The 15,567-nt window shown below is 34.6% G+C and overlaps 1 pseudogene; it reads right to left on the bottom strand.

The window, feature by feature from the left end:
• Window positions 1–305: 305 nt before the first annotated feature.
• Window positions 306–15,567, bottom strand: part of LOC149565548 (disease resistance protein Roq1-like) — a 94,824-nt pseudogene continuing 79,562 nt past the window's right edge.

Below are 15,567 nucleotides of genomic sequence, written 5' to 3'. Positions count from 1 at the left end.
TTAATAACGAAAGATAGAAAAGAAGAGTAAGTTGCTATCAATTTTCAAAATCCATACAAATCAGACAAGATTGATAAGAGTGTTTTTTTTAAATAAAATAAAGAAGATATTCCATACATAAAATATTACATATCAAACACTTCGATAAGAACTAAAATGACAAAAGCTTCTAAACACCAGATATTCAAAGTAAATAAATGACACTTCGAATACTTTTTACTTTGTTTTTCTTCCTTCACCGCGTCATATGCTGCTAACCAGTCTATAAGCTGTCAAGAATTCTTCGCACTACGATTAAAGCTCTCTCTTTTTCCCCTCCATTCAAGAAATAAATTTGTTTTCAGTGAAAAAAGAAACGTCACTGAATTCACTTTTCACAGGATCTGAACCTGTTTTCCACTCAAAAACATTTTTTTGTGTAAAGAAAAAGTGGTATTACCGGTCCACTAATGCAGTTCTGTACCCATTCATATCCATCATTCGGCTCTGCAACTGATGACATTTTTATTTTGAAATACCTTAATTCAAGCTTGAACATTTGAAGACCCGATGGAGAAGATAAGCTTGATATTGTTTTGGGATTGGGACATTCCGACACTTCAAGAGACTGAAGCCCTGTTAGAGAATCTAATCCTGATATTGTTTCCAACTCACGAAATATAGACAATTTAAGAGACTAAAGCCCTGTTAGAGAAGATAATTCTGATATTGTTTTACAGTCACATCCCCACACTCGAAGAGACTGAAGCCCTGTTAGAGAAGATAGCCATGATGTTTGCTTCAGTAGGAGACTTTCCAGCACTTTGAGAGACTGAAGCCCCCTTACAGATGATATCAATGATAGTGTATCTAATTTGAAACAATATTCCACTTTGAGAACCTGAAGCCCTGTTAGAGAAGATAGCCCTGATATTGTTTTCAATTTGGGGCATTCCCACATGTAAAGAGTATTCAGTCTCTCTAGCTGCTCTAAGCACGTTTCTTTTAGATTCCCCATGTGTCGAAGTTTCAATGATTGAAGTCTGGGACAAATCTCTCCGCTAATTAGCAACTTTGATATATTATTTAAATTGCCAAAGTCTATGGTCTCAAGTCTATTCATCCGAATCCTTGCAGAAGAACCCAAATTAGCTGAATCTGTAGCTTTGCTCAGATCCAAATTCCCGCTGAAGGAGGCACCCTCCCCAGACCACAATGACAGTGATCTCAGATTGCTAAGTTGTTTAAGTGATTGCACGAAGAATGTTAGATCTGTGCTCTGGAAGGAACAGCCTATGTTTAATTCTTCTAGATGATTGAACATTGCTATTAAATCTGGAAGCTTTTCCAACGAACGAGAGTAGTAAATCTTCAGCACTCTCAGCTTGAAACTGGCCTGGCATTCACAATTACTCTCAAAAAATAAATTAGTTCTCAGTAGTAAACAATTTTCGCGAACGAGGTAGTCCAAAATGTATGCTCTGCCATTTAGGGAGAATTGACTTCCAGAAAAGAATAGGGAAATACCTGAGTATTTGTCTGCAACTGTTTGTGAAAACTGTTCCACAAATCTCCCACGCTGTTAGCGGACAAGCTGTACAATCTTCGTAGAGGAATTCAGGAAGGAATACTTTCTAATTTGCCACCAAGGTAATTACGGTTATCTATGTGAAGCGACAAGAGGTCGGTTTCAGTAGAGTCATTTGAACTACCTATAAAATAAGTAATTATGGCTTGGAGGGGCGGATCCTTGAACGAATGGAAACACCTGCCCTTTGTTTCTGCCAGAATTTGTTTAAATCCTTTTGCTTCCTACATATAAGGATCAGGGTTAACGGTGTGTTAGGGGTGGATTTTTTTCAGTAGAAAGTCAAATACATAAATTGAAATGGTTTTCAGAAGCTTTCTATAGCTTAAATTTCAAAGGAAAAAAGAGAAGCAGCACACCATAGATTTAAGAATGTCTGATTTCCACAGCCGAGGAAGGCCCAACTCATCTGCCATTTGTCCCTCCAGATCGTGGAGGTGATCAGGCATTTCAAAGCACTGGAAAATACAACCGAACAGGGACACCATAGATCTAAGAAGATTTGGTCTCAACAGCCGAGGAGGGCCCAAGTCAACTACCACTTGTCTTCCCAGATCACATAGATGATCATGCATTTCAAAGCGTGGGCCTTCCATCCTCATAGAACCTTGAATCATAACCAGTTCAAGCAGGCACTTATCTTGCAGTGTTTGAACTGCATGCTCGGCACTCCAACCAGATGCCTTCCAGATTGTCATAACTTCACTTTTGAAATCAAATTCACTCAGTAGTTTCTTATTGAAGAAACAAGCTATGTCTACAAATATCTGTTTCTCCTCACTATCCAAACCATCAAAACTAATTTTAAGTCTTTGCATTATATCCTTAGACTGGATTTTGCTGACTTTTTCCAATTCTAACTCCCAATAATGGTCCTCCCTTCGATAAACATGGGCACCCAGAACCATGAGGGAGAGAGGTAAACCTCCACAGAAATCTACAAAGTTCTCAACCAGTTTCTCATATTCAATGGGTGGATCCTATCCACGGAAAGCATGTCTACAAAAGAGGAGTTTAGCATGATCTTTATCCATTTCCTTCATCTTCTAACGGATATCTGCACCCCTTAACACACTCTGGTCACGGGTTGTAATAATTACCAAGCTACCAGAGCTCAGCATATCTTCAAGTAAAAGGGCATCTAACTGGTCTTCATGATCTATATCATCTAGGATGATAAAGAAATGCAAATGCCTTGCCCTTCCCAGATGATACTTCAGCTTTCCGACTCCATCATGCACACTCCCAAATGCCTTTCCATTCCCAGATGATACTTCAACTTTCCGACTCCATCATGCACACTCCTTATGTTTATGTCTTTAATCTCTTTATTCTTGGGGAAAAGATCTTCTAAAAACTGACTTTGCAAACAGTGCAATTCACCTCTGGCATGTGATTCTCTCACATCAGAGAGAAAACATGATGCATGGTAGCCTGAACTCTTCTTGTTAAACAATTCTTTTGCCAGGGCAGACTTACCAATCCCACCTAGACCAAAGCTCCCTATTATGGTGACCTTGTCCCTCGCTCTCTTTGAACAACACCTTTCAAAATCTTGCACAAGTTCAGAAAGTCCAATAGGATACTTTGCAACATCTAATGCTATACTTTTTTTCTTTTCTTGCACTACCTGTATCACACGAGACACAATTTTTTCACCATGGGGACTCTGCATATCGTTTTGAAAAAATGGCAATTCATACACGAGATGAGCATATACCATTATGAATGGCAGCCGTGATTGGATCTCCTCCTTCTATCTCTTCGTGGTCTAAAATACCCAGCACTGTCTAGCCTTAAAAAGGTCGTATAGTTGTTTATGTTGAATATGAACACCTGCACAATCCAATCTATAACAGTAAAGATGATAAACAAGCAAAATAAACAAACCTCCAACAATGAAGAAACAGAGTACGCTCTATTTTTTTTTAGCAGAATCAAACAACTTTTTTATTACAGATTATACTATTCCAAAAAACCATTACACTCAATACCATTGCTGGTATATTTATTTAGAAAAAGAACTAATTAAAACTACTACCTAATCTCAAGTTCTATATGGCATCTTCAGCATGATTGCATACATTATTAACCATCAAATTTAGAATTTGTATGACTACTAAAAAAACTGCTGATAACCATGCAATCTAACAACTATGCATGAAAGTTTTAATTTTAATTGTTGTGAACAGTGGTGGAACTGGAATTTTCTATTTTCGAGCAGCAGCAATCTTGGCGTTAATCTTCATACTCCCCCTTGATGCTGAGAGGGCCAACAATCTGATCTCTGAATGTCAAAAACTAATCTTTTGCACCTGCCTTTGTGAAAATGTTTGTGATTTGCTCCTTTGTGTTGATGTACTTCAACTCAACCGCTTTATTTTGTACCAAATCTCTGATGAAATGTTGTTTCAAATCAAAGTGTTTGGTCCTGCTGTGATGAACCGGATTCTTGGCCAATTTAATGGCACTTATGTTGTCACAAAAAATCACAGTACGCTGAACCTGTATCTCTCCAATTTCTTCAAAAAGCTTTCTAAGCCATAAAGCTTGTGTGCCAACTGAAGTGACCGCAACATATTCCGCTTCTGTAGAAGAGACAGCAACCATGCTTTGCTTCTTTGAACTCCATGTAATTAAACTAGAACCCAAAGAAAAACAATTACCAGATGTAGATTTTCGGTCATCCAAACAACGTCCCCAATCTGAATCACTAAAGCCAACAAGCTCAAACTTATTAAAAGAATAGTGATGCCAAAATCCACTGTGCTTTTCACATACCTCAAAATTCTCTTGGCTGCCTTCATATGTTCCTCTGATGGATTTGTCATATACTTTGAAACCAATGAAACTGAATAAGCAATATCAGGCTTTGTGTGAGTTAAAAACATCAAACTCCCCACAATGCTCATGTATAATGTCTCATCAACAATTTTAGCACCATCATCTCTACATAATGTAACTCCATGAGCAATTGGAGTGGAAAGAGGTTTACAATCTGCCATATCAAATTTCTTCAACATATCTTTTGCATGCTTTTCTTGACAAATAAAAATTTCATCTTTACCTTGATAAACCTTCATGCCAAGAAAGTACTTCATGAGACCTAAATCTTTCATCTCAAACTCATTCATCATAGCAACTTTAAATTCATCTTTCATCTTTGAACTACTACCCATATATAACAAATCATCAACATACAAACTCACAATGAGAATATCATTACCTTCTTATTTGTAGTAAAGGGTAGGTTCACTCTTACTTCTTTGAAAGCCATTCTGCTGAAAATATCCATCAATTCTTGCATACCATGCACGTGGTGCTTGCTTGAGGCCATACAAAGCCTTCTTCAACTTGTAGACATAATCTTCTTTGCTTTGAATCTCAAAACTTTGTGGCTGTTCCACATATACCTCTTCTTCTAAGTACCCATTCAAGAAGGCACTTTTCACATCCATGTGATGAATACTCCATTTCTTTTGAGCTACAAGAGAGATTAGCATCCTAATAGTTTCTTGTCTTGCTACTGGTGCAAAAGTTTCTTTATAATCAATGCCATACCTTTGAGTGAAACTTTTAGCAACCAATCTTGCCTTGTGTCTTTCAACACTCCCATCACTATTATACTTGGTCTTATAGACCCATTTTGTGCCAAACTTCTTCTTCTTATGTGGAAGATCTACAAGCTCCCATGTTTCATTCCTATCAATGGAATCCATCTCTTCATTCATTGCTTGCATCCAAACCTCATTAGCGCATGCATCTTCAAAACATGATGGCTCAAAATCAGCTTTAGCAAGTAATGCAAAATTTATTGTCTCACCTATTGGATCTTCTTCATGTGCTTGATTTTGACACCTCTCATAGATATCACTCAATCTTCTTACCTTCCTTGGAGGACTTGAGGATGGACTTGCTCTTGGGATTGGTGAGGGGTTTCTTGGTGAGCTTGGTGATCTTGAAATAGAACCATTAGTTGGCTGCTCATTATCATTATCAACAATATCATCATCACCCAAAACTGATTTTGGCTTTCCAACGTGTTGTTTTTTATGACCATAAACTCCCCCTTCATCAAAAATCACATCTCTTGAAACAACAATCTTATTAGTAATAGGATTGAATAATCTATAAGCTTTTCTTTCCTCACTATAGCCCACAAAAATACATGATTCACTTTTAGCATCTAGCTTTTGCCTATTCTGATCAAGGATGCGAACATAAGCCAAACAACCAAAAACTTTAAAATGATTTACGTTAGGCTTTTTCTCATACCATGCTTCATATGGAGTCATCTTGTGTAGGGCACTTGTAGGACTCCTGTTGAGAATATATACAGCTGTAGCAACTGAATCAGCCCAATAAGAATTGTTCAAACCCTTGGTTTGTAACATGCTCCTTGCCATTTCTACCACAGTACGATTCTTCCTTTCAGCCACTCCATTCTGTTGGAGTGTGTATGAAGTTGTGAGTTGTCTTTTGATGCCATTCATCTGACAAAAATGTTTAAAATCGTTTGAGCAAAATTCTCCTCCTCGATCTGTTCTCAAACATCTGATTGTGTTCCCTTTCTCATTCTCTACACGAGCTTTAAACCTCTTGAATGTATCAAAGGCTTCATCCTTATTCTTCAAAAAATATACCCAACACATGCGTGAGTAATCATCTATAAAAGTAATGAAATATGATGACTTACCCAAGCTTTGTGTTTGCATTGGACCACAAATATCTGAATGAATAAGCTGAAGTGGGTATTGGGCCCTCCATGCATTGCCTTTTGGAAATGATTCCCTTGAATGTTTCCCTTTTGCACACCCTTCAAAAATCTGTTTATGCTTTTCAACCTTAGGCAATCCAAGAACTAATGCATTTGATGTTAGATTCTTCAAACTATTGAAATTCAAATGGCCATACCTAAGATGCCACAACCAACTTTTATCCTCATAAGCCATATTGACAAGCTAATTGTCATTTTGACCAAACTTCAAAGGAAATATCCTATTCTTTGTCATAGGAACAACTGTAATCACTTTATTTTTTCGATTCTTATCATAGATAGTACATTGCATATTCTCAAATACCACTCTATAATTCTTCTCACATAGCTGCCCAGCACTCAATAAATCATGCTTCAACTTGGGAGTATAATAAATATCTTGAACACTTTTCATACCTTCCTTTGTATGAACATCCATGGCTCCTTTGGCCGCAACATCCACAGTATTGTTATTACCAAGGGTAATATTGGATTTGTAACTATCATCAAGCTTTGAAAATATTTCTCTGTTACCAGACATATGGTTAGAGCATCTAGAATCTAAATACCAAACATCATTCACATTACTTTCACCTTTCCCATAACACAAAAATAAATTACCCGAAGAAGGATCCTCATCTTGTTGGGCATAATTTGCATTATTGTTACATGATTTCAGTCTACACTCTCTCTCAAAATGTCCATACTTATTGCAATGATAGCATTGGATGTTCCTTTTATTAAATCTGCCTCTACCTCTTCCTCCTTGAGCACCTCCTCTTCCTCTAGATCCTCTTGAAAAATTCTAATTTTGGCCCCTTCCTGAGCCTCTGTTATTGATACTACTGCTGCTAGCACCATCGTTCTTTGAAATTTGCAATTGGGAAGCAAAAGCCTTCTCATTAACACTGGTAGATGTGTCCCTTATTCTATCCTCATGTGATATAAGAGATCCAACCAATTCATCATACTCCATGGTAGCTAAATTTTTTCTTTCTTCTATGGCAATTACTACAATATTCCATCTTGGGGTTAGAGATCTCAATACCTTTTGTATTATTTGCTCTTGAGCAATAGATTCACCCAAAGTGGCCATTTTATTAGTCACATCTTTCACTCTCACCCAAAAATCTCCCACACTCTCTGTCTCCTTCATCTTCAAGTTCTCATATTCTCTTTTCAAAGATTGTAGCTTCACAACCTTGATCTGTTCATTGTCATGGTAAGCATCTTTTAGAGTCTTCCAGGCCTCTTTTATTGTCTGTGCATCAGCAATTCGGGGAAACAAGCTCTTATCAAGAGCCATCTGAATGTGAAACAATGCCATTGCATTCTTCTTCTTAGCTTCTTTCTTCAATCTCCTGTCATTAGTTTGGAGAGTATTCCAATCTGCAGGCTCTACATATCTGAATTCAACAATCTCCCAAAAATCTTTCCCAATCAAAAAAGTCTTCATCTTGATTGACCAATATTGGTAATCAACTCCATCAAACTCTGGGATTTGCAAATTGTTTGCCATGCTGCTGTCTTCCAAACACCTTCAGCTCTGATACCAAATGTTGAATATGAACACCTGCACAATCCAATCTATAACAGCAAAGATGATAAACAAGCAAAATAAACAAACCTCCAACAATGAAGAAACATAGTACGCTCTATTTTTTTAGACCAGAATCAAACAACTTTTTTATTACAGATTATACTATTCCAAAAAACCATTACACTCAATACCATTGCTGGTATATTTATTTAGAAAAAGAACTAATTAAAACTACTACCTAATCTCAAGTTCTATATGGCATCTTCAGCATGATTGCATGCATTATTAACTATCAAATTTAGAATTTGTACGACTACTAAAACAACTGTCGATAACCATGCAATCTAACAACTATGCATGAAAGTTCTAATTTTAATTGTTGTGAACAGTGGTGGAACTGGAATTTTCTATTTCCGAGCAGCAGCAATCTTGGCATTAATCTTCAATTTAGCAAGGGTTTCCTTGACATCAAGGCCTCTATGAATGAGGAATACATCATACAGTTTAGTAGATGCAATTGATCTTGCCTCAAGAGACGAGGAGGAGAAAGCCATGAATAGAGAAATACAACTACAAATTTTACTGAACTCTCTAAAGCGGAATGGGCTGGATTTGATAAAGGGATACAGCAATAGTGAATTGTTACCAACTGTAAAACTCGGAGTAGGGTTAATTATGTACACAGAGAAGAAAGAAAGAGAGAAAATTGTGGGGTCAATCGCAGAAGAATTCATTCTTTGAAAGTGGGGGTTTAGAGAGATGTGCGTCATGGTAGCATCTTGGCATTTAAAATTTAAAAGGGAAGATGTCTCGAATAATTCACGCCTTCCAAAAACCAAAAGCAATTGTTATTTGTTATCAACTCTTCGATTTCTTGGGAGATTGTGTTTAGGTGAAATGGGTGATAGGCACTCGGTGTATTGTTGAGATAGAGGGGAAAAGATATAGGCTTAATCAATGTCATTGGCATACCTTACTGTAAAGTGTAAACTTAAATTTCATTCATGATATTTTCCATATTATAGATTATTGCAATACAATTTACGAAACAAGTGTCACATATGACTCAGTACTTGTCTTTAATTTTTATATAGATATTGTAGACGCCTAAATTTGATTACATCGCTTTGGTAATCTTATTTAGTTATCTCTAAAGGCATCATTAATTAAATTCTTATTTAATTAATCCTTTGCCATCCCCTAGCTAATTAATTTAATTAATCATCTATAGTCCTAATTGATAAATCAAATAACCTATTACTTATCAATTAAATCCTATTCTCCTATCTTAAGCTTAGTCACTAACTCACCCACCCTCATGAATGCCATCCACTTGCAAATCTCTAACAAGCTTAATCTAATCCTAAACCATCTCTAAATCCCCCCCAAACTTGTCACATTCCCTAAGCAAGCTTAAGACTTTCCTAAGTCAAGCAAAGTCAACAATCTCAACTCCCTCCAAAATATCCCAACCACTAAGCCTTCAATGTTCTTACAAAGGCCATAAAGACTCTTACAAGCCCATTCATTGCTCTTACAAGCCATAATAAAGGGTCTTTATGAAGATATTATCCCTTGAGCCTCTTTTGTTGACTCATCCTTCCCTTTTCCTCCATCCACTCACCCTGTGACATGTGTCACTCCCTGATTGGTGCTAAACAAGCACAATCCATGTGCTCTCCTTTTATGCAATCTAAGCCCTCCATAAGCTTTTTCCTTTCCTTCCATCTTAGCCCTCCATCCCTCAAGCCTCTTGCCTATAAATTGAATCCCCTCCCAAGCCATTTCATCACAACCTTTTGAGCTAAAGTTATAATGCTAGTTTGAGAAGCAAAAGCCTTAACCATACCCTTATAATGCCAAATTGAGAGCTCACAAAGCTACCAATTTGCCATTTCCATCTCCATTGAAGCTAGTTTGAGAACCTTGAGCATACATCTCATATCCACATAATAGACTCATCTCTAAATCAAGTGACCATTCTCATTGGGAGAGCCATTCCATGGCTCATATTCTCATTTGAGGGTTTTCACTTTGTCTCTCATATATGTTATGATTTTTATGCTAGTTAATGCTTTGTTCTCTTGATAGATTAGTGTTTCTTGCTAACATATTTCTCATATACAGATGTAGTTTCAATTTAATAAAAAAATTATAATTTATAAAATATAAATATAAATATTATATATTTATAGTTTTCTATAATGATATTAATTACAATTTAAATTTTAAATTTTATTTATTAATACAATTATTGATATATATTTTATTGTATATATATCATGTGATACTATTATATTATAAATAAATTATAATATTTTTATAATAATAATATGTAATAATATTTCTTAAATGATTATATAATATAAGAAATATCATTGTTTTAGTATTTTTAATTGAATGATAAAAATTATATTATAAAAAATGCAATATAAAAATATAAAAATCTAAATCAACCCACTTACATTAAAAAAATTAAAAATGAATCATAGTCATCTTAATAAAAATCTACAAACCTGACCATATAAGAGCTAAATAAATTCACCCAATCAAATCTTAGAAATATATTTTCTAAAAATTGTAAAGTTAAAAATCTTACATCTGTCAATAGGCCCTTGGTCCAATGGTGAAGTTGAATGGCTCACAAAGAGCTCGCTAGGGATCAAGTCTTGTTGAGCGCAAGACTCCAACACAAGGTGATTTTGATGGCGTTGATACCCCTCAGTCCTTGGCTCTAAGCCGAGGTTCTGTGCTTCGCAGGTCTGAACCCTCCATCAAAAAAAAAAATCTTGCATCTATGCTTATGCAACATATTAATTTCATAACAAAAGTTAAAATCAATTAGTACTTAGCCTACCGGCAAGTACTAATAATGATTGTCATTCATCATATTTTTCATATTATAGATCATTGTTTAAAAATAACATAATTTAAGAAATAATGTTTCACCCAATTTTTTATTTTTTATTTTTTATTTTTAAAAGAAAAGAAAACTTCAATTGTATATAAAAGACAATATAAACATATTTCCATTGAAGAATTTATCTTATATTTGATTTATTTTGTTTTAAATTTCTATTACATATAACAACAACAAAATAATATGTTTCTATTTTGAAGATTTAATTATTTTATATTAATTAGAATTAATTTATTCTAACAGCTTACAAAATATAAAATATTTTTTATTTATAATACTAAAATATTATGTATCAAATTATTGTATATTAAATTAGATTTTATTTTATTTTAATGACTTGCAAAATATAAAATATTTTATTTAGAATGTTCTAAAATATAAAATATTTTTATTTAGAATATTCAATTATTATGTACCAAATTGGATTTTATTTTATTTTAATGATTTTTTATTGCTTTTGCTTTATGACTTAAGCATATTTTTAAATGACTAGATCTTTCTATTCTTAAAAGAATGAATATTTTTTCCATTTTTTTTTTAATCCTAATTTGATTGAATTAGCTAAGTATGAAAAGCTAAATAAAAAATGAGTCATGGAAAGATTACAACTCTTCTTTTGAATTTGTCTTTCATAAGCATGCACATTTCTTTTTTACTATTATTTTGATGTCCCCTAGAGAGGAAATTGTGCATATTAAAATGTATTGTCCCCTATGCTAATAGGAGCATCGTTAACGTACTCCCAAAAACTTGAGAAGTTGAGAGTACCTCTTACTCATGATACATCTCACACTATAGTATTTAAAAGTGAAGTTTCTATTTCTAATTATGTGAGATTCTTCTACATCTCATTCATTTGAATTTGGCAACAACAACACTTTGAATTTTACCATAGACTGTAACAATTTTGTAATGCTCACATTTTGTGATTTATATGTCTTTGGAGGGGTAATATCTAAACTTATTATTTCTTATGATAATAATTTAAATTTCATTTTTTGCAGTGTTCAAGTACATTGTAAAAGAAAGTTCAGTCTTGTGGCGATAGTAAGAGGCATTCTAAAACACCAACACACCAATGCCACTTGATTGTGTTCAAGCTTCCAAGGTTGGGAAAGTTATAAATCCTCAAAATTGATTAGGCAAACTATACATCACCAAAAGTATGACTTTATAGAAATATCTTGGTCTCCTCAAAAAAAAGGCTAGGAACAAACAAGCCTCTCTCTCTCTCTCTCTCTCTCTCTCTCTCTCTCTCTCTCTCTCTCTCCATCTCTCCGTAGCCTATGATGTGTGGGATATGTCATATGCCTTTAGGATCACTTGGTTATATTTTTGTTATTTCTAGTTTAGTTGGTGAACTTTAGACAGTGCCTAAATTGGAGGCTCTTGTACTCCATTTCTTTTTTCCAAATTTGATACTATAACTAGGAGCCACTAACCATGACTAGAAGTTGATGCAGGAGCATCCTAGGTGTAAGGAAATTCTTGCATCACCCAAAATATTTATATTTTTGTCTTTTCAATAAGGGTTATTTTAGTGAAGATTTATTGTTTGTGGAAGCTTACTATTTTTAATAAGTTGGTCATGTGAGCTCAAAATATTCCAATCTCATAAGTGGGGGTTCATCTTAGATATATCAGCTTGCCAAACAAGTTTCACAACCATATCTTATGTATTTGTGAATTTATCTCGAATTTTCAGTATGAATTTTTGGTAGTAAAACTTCAAGCTCAATTTTGAAGGCCTAAATGGCTCTGAAACGATGTCAAACCTTAGTTGACACATGATTGAGTAGTTAACAAGTGTAGAAAAGAAGCTTTCATTTCCAAAAGGGGTTATAATAACCAATTAGGTCAATGATTTATAAGTTATGGTCTTCAGAACTTGGGCTACCTAAAAATATAATTTGTAAATTGTCTTGAATTGATTCTATGTAATAAAGTATAATAAAATACTATAATTTTGGGTTGGTTGACCTCAAGAGTTAGGGCTAAGTGTCTAGAACCTTATTGGGCAATGGAATGTGGCTATATAAAGAAGGCTTATAGGTTATCAAGGGTAATTTTGAGTTGTGGTTCACATCTTTGTCTTGTTTAATATTGTAAGTAAGATGCTCATGTGGTTTTGTATATTGTATTTCTAAATTTTGTAATTCCATACTTTTTCATTTATAGTTATTGCAAAATTATTATTGTTTCTTTATTTTCTTTTGTGTTTGTGGTATTAAGAGAAGTACTCTTCATCAAGTGGTATCAAAGTAGGAGTTCCTAAGTGCATAGACAAATCACTGACTGTGAGGCAACTTCCACTAGCATTGGAAATTATAATTGGAACAATTGTTATGTTTTCATTGATGTCAAACCTTATTGGTAAGACATTTGCTAACAATGTAGAGTTATATATCAATTGATTGATGAAGAATATTTGAAAAGAGGAGATAACAAGGTGAACTAGTAAAATTTATGAGTTTGATTAAGTTGTTTGAAGTCGTTCAAAGTTGAATTGGTATATCTAGACTTGAGGATAACTAATGCACCCCTTCTTAGCTATTCTAATCACTCTAACAATTGGTATCAGAGCATTGGTGCTTGTAAGGGAAGTTTGAAGGGACTTAATCTAAAGATCAAGATCTACAAGAGAGAGCTACCTAAGTTGAACAAACAAAACTTCTCAGCATGGCAACATCTAATGAGATTGCATCTATCTAGAGTTGGAGTTTTGACACTATACTACTTAAACAATGAATTTATTAAAGTGCCTAGACCCATGACAATTGAGATAATCAAAGAGAAGCAAGAGCATAATCAAATGATGATAGATTTGGCATCTTCCCTAAGTTATGTGGAGTTTGATTAAGTGAAGGATTCCACTAATGTAAAGAAAATGTGGGATAAATTGGCATGAATTCATGGAGGAGACAAAAATGTGTTAAGGGCTAAAGAAGAAAGTTTGAGAGGCAAGTTTGATGACATGAGAATGAAAGAAGGAGAGATCATTGCACAGTATTATGGTTGAATCAAAGAAGTGGTGAATGCAATTAGAGGTGTTGGAGCAGACATATCTGATGAGACTATGATTAGAAAGGTATCAAGGACCTTACTTCCTATCTATGCAATCAAAGTATCTACAACATAAGATCTAAGATGTACACCTGGTAATGATTTGGCCTTAAATAGTCTAACTAGTAGACTAGCTACATTTGAATATTTGTCAAATTTTGATAGGTATACCCCTTCTAGTGTTGAATGTGCTTTCAAGTCTCAACTAACTCTTGATGGATCTAAAAGAAAGAAAGTGTTGATCTCAAATTGGTTTTGACAAGTGAGTGTCAACACACTTAAGTTATTTACTTAGTTCATGTTGAATTAGTAATGCATGCCAAGCACAACATGTAAATATTAGACCATGTCGAGTCATAGTGAGTGTCGAGCCACTCATGTGCCAAGTCACTCAAGTGCCAAGCAGACAAACCATGTCGAGTGATTTAGGAGCCAAGTAAATAGTGGATGTTGAGTAATACAGGTGTCGAGTCACAACAGAAAGATTAGTGTATGTCAAGCATCAAAGACTTTAGATGCCAAGACAGACAGTTTTGACATATTTGTTTGTAATGACACAAACAACTATGTAAACCATTTTTGAGCCGACTTAAGGATGAATTACAATATTTTGGAGATAAGCATGAATCTCTAGTTGGATTCCCTATGCAATTACATGTTGCTAATCAGAAAATAGAAGGATTAAGCGAAAAATGGATGAATCTCAACCGTAGATTCATACCTAACCCTAAGCCACCAAAAGTCTTCTTAAGGAGGATGAAACCCTAAAATTTCTAAGTGTGTTGAAGGAGTGAAGAGGATAGTTTGCATGCACAAACAAAGCATTCATGATGACTTAGAAGTTATGAAGTGAAACCACATTACAAAATCAGTTAGAGCATAACAAAGGATAGAGAAAAGGATACAACAAAGTAGTCCTAATAGACTGTATGAAATCCTTTAACAGGGTGCTTACTTAGTTGTAAGTTAAAGTCCTTTAACTAGGCACACTTCTAATAGGGTGTTGAAATCCTCTAACAAGGTAAGACCTAATAGTCTTTGTAAGCCTTTGATAGGGCAGACCTTTCACAGGGTAGATCATGTTTCATGGTCAAAACATTGTAACCTTTATTGGATACATTTTATTATTGTAGTAGTAAATATTTGTGGGTGTCATCCCCACCCTAGTTTTACCTTCTCACTTGGAGGGTTTCTGGGTAATCATATCTGGTGTTATGTGTGTGGATGCTTACATGTTTCCATGATTTAGATGTATATACTTAACATGTTATTTCAGTTTACTCATTGAATGCATGAGATAGATGTGTGGTAAAGTTTTATGGGTCCAAGTTTAAACTGTTGATTCACACCAACACCCCCCCACCTTAGAAGTTTACCTTTTCTATTGTATTTCTAATAGAAAGGTTGAAAGAGTAAGCTTGTGGATAGTGATAGTGAATCAAATGATGATCTGAAGATCTAGAAGCATTATTGGCAAGAAGACAACCAAGGGGGAAAGGAAAATACAAAGATAAACTTCTTATAATTTGTTATACATGTAACAAAGTTGGTCATATTGTTGCAAGGTGTCCTGACAAAGATGAGAAGTAGGAAAGGAAAGACAAAAAATATCAAGGAAGGAGAGGCAATAGAGAAAACAAAGGTAACAGAGACTATAAAGGAAAGGTAAGAAATCTTTTTATATTGCTAGAGAAGATGGTTCTGATAGTGATTATGATGAA

This window comes from Cupressus sempervirens, chromosome 3, assembly GCF_028749045.1.
Source record: "Cupressus sempervirens isolate cs-2001-9-10 chromosome 3, ASM2874904v1, whole genome shotgun sequence".
NCBI lineage: Eukaryota > Viridiplantae > Streptophyta > Pinopsida > Cupressales > Cupressaceae > Cupressus > Cupressus sempervirens.
The sequence above is the reverse complement of the archived record's forward strand: the minus strand, read 5'-3'. Positions and strand labels throughout refer to the sequence as shown.